This window comes from Xiphophorus couchianus, chromosome 5, assembly GCF_001444195.1.
Source record: "Xiphophorus couchianus chromosome 5, X_couchianus-1.0, whole genome shotgun sequence".
In the NCBI taxonomy this organism is placed as follows: domain Eukaryota; kingdom Metazoa; phylum Chordata; class Actinopteri; order Cyprinodontiformes; family Poeciliidae; genus Xiphophorus; species Xiphophorus couchianus.
The window spans coordinates 14,982,724-14,991,798 of NC_040232.1; positions in this window are offsets into that span (position 1 = coordinate 14,982,724).

Genomic DNA, 9,075 nt, shown 5'->3' on the forward strand with positions numbered 1-9,075 from the left:
GAATAATTGAGGGCGCTGTCTCCTGCTGTTTGGATGGCTTTTCAGTGACCGTTTTTTTATTTTTTCTGTTGCATTCCAGGTTTTATAGGAACATAAACTCTCAAGGTTTTAGATAGCTACCATAGAATCTATTTGTGTCAGGATTGTTTTAAGGGATTTTTTTTTGCCCCCATCAAAATGATTCCAACTAAGCTCCAAACAAATTTAATATCAACCCTTTAATATGTTGTAGATTTTGTCTGGGGATGTGTACATTTTATTGTGGCTGAAGCAATTAAAAGAATACAAACTCCTAAACAAAGTTAACTGGAAATAAAGCACTGTGTATGAAATCCATATTCTTAAAAACTTGATAAACCAATATATGGATAATGTTGTGTGGTGTTTAAATAAAGAGCAACGTGACGACTTTTAAAATGAATCACTTTCAGCTTTGCGGAAGCTTGTTAATTCCAGCAGTCTCCATACAAAGCAGCAGAGGAGAGAGGCTTGCTGGTCAGGTGGGTCATGCCATCATTATGCATCGTTGCCGTGGAAACCAACCTTGACCGCAGCTTCACATCTTCATCTTCATAAGAGGCCGGGGAAAAGCCAAGTGTGTGTGGGTATGCTGAATAAAATGACAGAATGCAGACATTTGAAAGTCAAATTAGAAGTTTTAAATTGTGCGCGGCTGAAGCCCGGGAACAACAAGAGAGAGGAATACAAGCCGAGTGACAAGCTGAATGGTCAGCTGTGAAAGCACGTAAAAGTACAGGTGCAGGCAGAAAAGAAAGACATTTTATGTGAAGCCTGAGTTCATGTCGAGAGGAAATTTGCAGCATGTAAACAGGACGCTGGTAGTAGAAAAGCCACTGTGGTTAAAAGAACAGGAAGTGTTGGTCTGTTCTGAACTCGGCTTTGCTCTCTTTGATCCACAAAAGATGATTTTATCTTAAAACAAAGCATTTAGTTTGAACTTTTTTGTGGCTCAGTATTTAGTTGTGCTTTCTGTGTCGGTGGAAAATGTGTATGTGCGCCTTCCAGCCCGCAGGGTTCATACATTATTCAGTCTGAGACATTAAAGATGTAGATGTGGTCAGAGACATATGCAGCAGAGGCTGCACACACGTACACATGCATGGGCGTGCATACAAAGAATTCTGTTGTTGCTAATGAAACTCTGGAAACATTTTCCATCCCACTGGCGTTAGAATTTCTGTAATCCTCTCAGTAAAACAATCAAGACTGCACATTGTTTTCTAAGTCTTTGATCAGGCCAGGAGTGAAGGATAAGGTAAATAAGAGAGGAAAATGGAAAAAATGGTAGAAAAAAATAGTGGTTTGCATGGGTAAGCGTGTGCGTGTGTTTGAGTAAGGGAGGCAAGAAACGTGTCTTGAGAAGGAGAAATTTCATGGCTCAGTGACTCTGTCGTTGTGCACCTGCTCACCGGGATGGAGGGAGAGAGAAAATAAGATAAAAATGTGTGGTGAGGTAAGGATAAAGTGAAAGTAAGACAAATCTCTAAAAACAATGAAAAGATTGAAGAAATGAAATGATCACAATCATACTGAAGAAATTACAACAACACTGAAATGTATTTCTGGCAACACAATTCACTAAAAATTAAACCATTAAACACAGACTGTATTCAGGTCTTTATTTCTGTTACGTAAGATGTTTTTGTGCTCACAGCTGATTGCTGTTCCATACAAATTGAACCTAAAGAAAGGCATTGAATTGACTTGTTTAGCACATGTTACCATCCACAACCATATTCAATTACAAACTTCTTTATGTGAACATCTTTCTATCTTTCTTTAGTAATAGTTTCACTTTGCTTCTTTTGATGGAAAGAAGCTTTGTGCTTAAGTCTATTCCATCACAATTTGCTCAGGGTGTAATTGTTGTCACGTCAACATATTTTTCCACCTCAGCTGCAGATCTCTGCTCCTCCTCCTGAGTTTCCGGGGCCTCTGCTGCTTCACTGATTATTGCAAAGGTAAACCAAACTTGGAAAGATGAATATTCTTTTTCATTATCTTGCCTGGTTTCTTTTGATTTCTTTTTCAATGATGTCACACAAAGACACAGAGTATTTACAATGTTGCTTTAAAAGTCATTAATAGATGGGGATCCATTTATCTTAAATGATGTGAAGAAGTTTGCAGTGCCATGTTTCCTAAATTGTTTGAGTGCATAGTAAGTCTAGGGTAAATCTGTAACTTTGAAGAAATGAAGAATTTTTTTAAATTGTTTTTTTCTTGTGGAATGGGAAACATGAATATTTTTTCAAATCAAAACTGACATAAAACAGCAAAAGTGTAGTTCATTGTGTGTAAATACTTAGTTCCTTTCTTCTCTCAGAGATATCTTTGCGTTTTTGACTTCACTTTTTCTCCCTCAACCTCTTTATTCTCTCTTTCTTTTCCTTCCTTTGCTTTATGGCAAGCTGGCTCTGTAATCAACCTTTTCAACCATGCCCATTTGGTTTTATCTCCTGTTTCCAGTTTCCCCCTCTGTCATTACTCTGCTGTTAGCTTTTCATCCTGAGGCTAAAACACTGACCTTATAGTCACAAATATCCTCAAAATGGCTGCTATGGAGGACAGCAGTTCTCTTAACCCTGTCTATTCCGTCTCTTTTCTGTGTGCACTCCAATAAACACAAAGCACTGCACAGAACACATTCAGTTGGGTGAAAAGTCAATTATATTTGCTTGCAACATAGATTTTTAAATTAGTGACACTGATTATAATGTCTAATAATCGGGTGAGTTACCCATAATGGAAGAGAGCATACAGTTTTAAAATATTTCAGCATGTAATTCATGTAACATGTCAAAATATCAAAGGTCTGGATTTACCTGCTTGAGACTTCTTCTTGAAAATTTAAGGGGAAAACCTTATTTTCAGAAAAACATGTTTATAATATTTTTATGTTTCAAGAAAATAAATATTTGAGACTTTAGCTATTACAGCAAAACTTTCACAAGTCTAAGGTGTCTCTCTTGACTACTTGACCTTTTTTTTAGTTTTGTGCTTAATCTCTAGATTTAGTGATGTCACTGTTGTTTTTTCTGTTTTTGTACTCTTCCCTGAACACATACCTTTGTGCAATAAGCTAATGTTGTTCCTTTGTAGCCTCTTTGTAAACTTTATCTTAGACTAAATAATGCGAATGAGAAAATATCAGGAAAATTCATCAAGGGCAGCTGAACTTTACTCCAGCTTAATCAAATCTAGTAAAAGAAATTACAGTGTTGTACAAAAAAAACAAAAAAAATAAATAAATAAAAGTTGCAGTCAAATGGCTCTAAAGGTAGGGCAAACTTCAACCAGAATGATGATTTTTTTTTTTTTTTTTATAGATTTCTACCAATTTTTGGAAAACAGATTTGGTATTTTTAGTCAAACCTGCAGGATAAATGCAATTAAAAATCAGAGAAAATCAGAAATTATATATTGTGCTCTCTTTTAAGTCCTTTTTAAAGCTTAGAACACAACATGATGTACATCAGAGACTGTGAGAATCATATGCTGTTGATAAATCAACCTCTGAAACACACACACGTTTGTTTGTGATTTGGAAAAGATTAGTTTGAATTTCCTTGCTCATTTTACTCTTGTGTATTATCTTATGAGAACATTGTTCTTACTTTTAGTTAACTGGGTTTGTTCTCCACCCAGTGGACACTATGACATATTACACCCATAATTATTTAACCATTGTACTACATTTCCTGCAAACCAGGGCACAACCAGTGTCTCCAGTTGATTTTGATAAGAACAAATTAGCCATTAAACCTTCACTGATGCTATCAAGCAGGCAGGAAAAACAGTTAAATGATTAAGATTTGATGTCTTGCGGCTGTGCTTATCAAATCCTCATTCCTCCATGAGATAAATGACTGTCAGACTGTAACTTATTAAATAAGAAGCATGGATGACAGGGTGCATAGTGAAAATAGGAGACATTAGTGATATATGTGATACAGAATGCAAAAGTTAGACACAAACATGTGAGGTAAAAAGCCTTAATTCATTCCAGTAACATTAATCTTATGTTGCAAAATAAAATCACTGGGTGGCATTTTTTTAATGGTTTTTACATTGCTCTGTTAAACTCATCAAAGTTTTGTGACTTTACTTATTCTCAATTTAAGCAAGGGATTATATATGAAAATACAAAGAACTTTTTTGTTTTAAAAAAACCATTCAATTTCTTCCATATCTAAGCTTTATTGATTGCCAAATGTGACATATATGTAAGGTTTATTCTTGTAGGGTGAAGGGTTAGGATAAAGCTAAAATTAGCCAAAATGCTAATGTTAGCCTAAATGCTGCCAGTGGCTAGCATGTTGTCTTACATTGACTTCCTCCATTTAGTGTGGAGGAACTAAATGAAAAAAAAAATAAAGCTTAAAAGCGTATTTTAAGGAAAAGGCACTGCCTGCTAATGTTTGTACTAATGCTAATGCACTGCCATCTGATTTTTACTTATGCAAAAGTAAAAATCAGATGTTTACTTTGTGGCACTTGGTTACCAGAAAATCCGCTCATCTCTTAGCAACAGATTAACAACAAATATTGTTACTGTTTTAAAAAAAAATCATAAGATTTCCTCTGTTCTTTTAAAATACTACTTATCTGATACTACTTAAGAATTGTGCAGTTGGTAAATTTTGCAGAAAAGTGAAAATGTGTTTTGTTTTGTTTTTTGTCATTGATGGTAAACATATTATAAAACAGACATTCAACACAAATGTAAAAATCTCATTTATACTTTGTGGCAGTTTGTTTTCAGAAAAAAATCCACTAATCTTTTAACACTAAATTAATAACAAAGACAATTATTGTTTATAAAACATAAGCTCTTTTGAAATACTGCTTATTTGCGTAGACACAAAAAATTTACAATTGGTAAATTTTGCAAAAATAAAGATCAGATGTTTACTTAGTAGCACTTGGTTACCAGAAAATGCTCTCATCTCTTAGCAACAGATTAACAACAAATATTGTTATTGTTAAAAAAAAACCATAAGATTTCCTCTGCTCTTGTGCAGTTGGTAAATTTTGCAGAAAAATTAATTTTTTTTTTTCTGTCATTGGTGGTAAATATATTATAAAACAGACATTCAACTCAAAAGTAAAAATCTGATTTATGCTTCGTGGCAGTTCGTTTTCAGAAAAAAAAAACGCTCAACTCTTAACAGCAAATGAATTATTGTCTATAAAAAGTTAGCTCTTTTGAAATAGGCTACTGCTTATCTGCTTAGACACAAGAAATTTAGAGTTGGTAAATTTACAAAAGTAAAGATCATATGTTTACTTCATGGCACTTGATTACCATAAAATCCGCTCATCTCTTAGTAACAGATTGACAACAAATATTATTATTGTTCAAAAAACATAAGATGTGATGCTCTTATTTTGACAGCCTAAAGTTATTGTCTGTTTAGGAGTATCAAGAACTTACTTCCTTTGCTCTTCTGCCATCTTGTCTGTATTAAGTGTTCCGTCAAGGTGGCGTCACTTCAGTTCTAAAGTTCTGCTCAGCCGTCTTCTGTGCTGAGTGTTCCGCCATCTCTGTAGTTCTTTACATCTTTGCCCTCCTCAGTGTTCTGTTGCTATGGTAATTAATCCTCTCTGAATACTATTTGTGTGAGTGAGACACAGAGGGGCAAACAAAATTTTATCTCTGTTTTGAGTCTAACTGACACAAAACAGTATCAGTTAGAATTGTTTTTATTTGAATTTGGCTCGTTTTTTGCTACTTATTCGCTACTTATTTTTTGCTACCATGGTTACTCAAAATGCCAACAAAAGTAATACCCCTCACAGGATCAAGCTACACATTTTGAAATATATATTGATAATTTTTGATATTACTTTATTTGATTAGCTGAAACAAAGACAGAAAATGAAAAAAAATGTTATTGGGTAGATACAGTTTCATCACAAAACTGTAATATTAACCATATATTTGTGAAGTTTATGAAGTAAATTTGTGCACTTCATTATTGTATTTAAATGTATGAAAGTTGCTAATTGGTATGATCATTCCACTGTGTACTCACGTTTGTCCCAAATGAGTGTATGTAAACTGTTCAATAGGTTGTAGTAATTTTTAAACATCTCTCAGAAACTGTAGTAATACTCAATATTTGTTAGTTCATTTCAAAGGTAAAATCCCTTCCTTGTTTGACTTTGAAATTAGATACATTGGTTTTCACATGCATTGTGATTATCCATATCAAAGCAATTCTCTAGCTTGTCCTCTAGATGTCAGTACAGGACTTGAAGAAAAGCTTCCATTAATTCATTTTTAAGTTCCACTTTAAGAAAGAAAACATTTGCTGTGGTGCGGCACTCTTTATCTAGTTTGGTGTTGTTCCACACAAAAATTTTAAAATTTGAACTTTCAGGGAAAGTTTTCTGCCTGTACAAATTATATCTTGGTCTACATGAAACCTTTGGACTTTGGTGCCAGTTCTTCATCCCAACCCAATGTAATCCAAACACATCTGCTCCATCTTTTTTTTTGACCATTTCTTCCACCTTTCTCTTTTTCTTGTCCCACACACAGACACAGACGTGACCACCACGACTCTCCATGGGAGAGTTCCACTGTGCTCTGTAGATTAGATGTCCCAGGGTGATAAACTATTGATACGAAGCTCAGGTAACGCACCTGATATCTGAGGGGGTTGTTGGGGTGAAGGAGGGGTAGAAGGAAAGGGGAAAGACAATAGCATTGTAGGAGGAATAAAACAGTAAGAGGGGGGAAAAATGTGTGAAGCACATCATGGAGTCACATCTGCTCACAGTTCCCATACAGGCCCTTTTTCCACTGGAGTACTAAATGAACGCTGAGACACGTTGACCAATAGCTAAGCAGTATTATGTGATGACTCATGGCATTGGTGAGGAACTGGGATGGAGAGGACAGCAAATACATCGAAAGGGATGAGCAGCCTGCGGCTTTGTCTGTGTGTGCGGGTGTGTGTGTGTGGCAGATAACAAATGAATTACTGTTGGAGAAGAGACCTGTATTTGTGTCTTAACTACACACATCACGGTCCTAGTCTCAAAGGCATCCAACCCCCCCTCATCACTCCCCTGAAATTGCTCTGCTGTCCCCTTTGTTGTACTGCTGCTTGCCTACAAGTATTCATCATATAAACAGTGTGACAGTTAAATTTTAGTGTCAGCACTGTGACAAAGAACTCAGCCTTTAGTTCTGTCATCTTTACCTCCTTTCTGCCTGATAAGCATCATTCCTTTTCTTGACTTTTCCCAGGTGGGGAGTTAACCCAATCCTCCCAATTCTTGTAAATACTGCATCAAGGTTTGGTGTGCAGTTCTCCTGATATAATACACTTGAGCAAAAATAATGCAGAATTTTCACAAAAACTTAAAATGAGAATGTTCAATATTATCTTTTTTTTTTTTTACTAAAAAAAGCCAAACTACTTTCTACTCCTTCCACAATTACATATAAATTATGACTTTTTTTATCACGTTCCTGTAACAGACTGAGTTATGTCCCCTTAAACAAATGACAAGTGCAAAATCTGTTTACTAAAGAGGAAGTATACGCTTCAGAATAATACATACAGATGAACAGTTTTGAAAGTATTTATAAATAAATTGTAAAACAATTTCTGCAAAGTCCTGACACATGACAGAAACAAAATTGCTCAAATATTTGGGGCTTCTCTAGTGTGAATTACTGCCTTAATGTGCAGCTGCATGGAGGCAATCAGTCTGTGATAATGCTGAGTGTTGAGGAAGACTAAGCTGCTTTAATGGTCACCAACCCATCTTTATTGTTGGGTGGGGGTGTCATCATCTTACGCTTAATAATACTTCACAGATTCTTTGTGTGTCTTGGGTCAAGCAAGCTTGGTAGCCAGAGGCCCATTCAAACACAGTGACCATTAAATCCGGTATTGGTGCTTTTGGTGGTCCAGCTGGAAAATTAAATCAGCATCTCTGCTAAAACTTGTCAGAGGAACAGGTGAAAGGCTGTTCAATTTCCTGGATGACATTTGTACTGACTGCAAACTTGAGAAAACACAGTGAGCCAACTTCAGGAGGTGGCATGGCATACAACAAGAAAAAAACATCATTGTAGCCCATGTTCAAGTTATGTCTGTTTGTAGAGGCTCTTGAAGCAGTAATTTCAGCCAACGTCAAATCCTTGTGAATCTCAGTATGACTCTTGAATGAGGTTTTTTAATAATCTTCTCAAATGTGCTGTTATCATTGTTACTTTTTGCACATTTTTTACCACATTTTTTCCTTCCACCTAATGTTTCATTAATCTGCTTGCATACAGCGCACTTTGAACATCCAGCTTATTTAGCAAAGATCTTTTGTGTCATTCAGTCTTAAAATTGCTTCTTTTGTCTTATGCATCAAATATTCTGATAAACTGAATTTTGGGATTCTATTGGCTGTAAGCTTTAGTTATCTAAGATATCAGATATATATATCTTTCCACTTGTTTCTTTAAATGTGCAAGAGCTCTCTATTTCAGGAGAATTTAATTGTGACCCTCTGATCGATTTTGTACCACCAAAAACACAAGAAAAAAATACAGAAAAAATGCACGACACTGTATGCTTTTCTTTTAATAAGGTATGACCAAGACCCTTTTGGTGTTTCGGTTCTGTAATAATTTGCAGATACAATTTCTGCAAATATCAGACTACTTTTTTTGACTTATTAAAATGTATTTTATTGCTCAGCAGGTATATAAAAATAATAATACAAATAATTTGATTGCACATGTGTACTTTCAGTTTGGTAATTTTGGCTCATATAGCAAACAGCTTGGAATCCATAATATAAGAGTTTCACTTTTTGAATTGAAATGATGAAAAGTATTTTTTTTATTTTAAATATTGAGAAGCACATGCATACCAATGCTGTTGGTGATGAATGGTTTAATCTGAAAATTACCATTTATTTATTCATGTGGCTCAGGTAGAAATGTAGCACTTTGGACCTTCTTTTCTTTCAAAGGAACTTGTGACCTTTAAGCTTATCCCAATTTCCAATATCAGCAGCCATGGAGTGACTTACAGA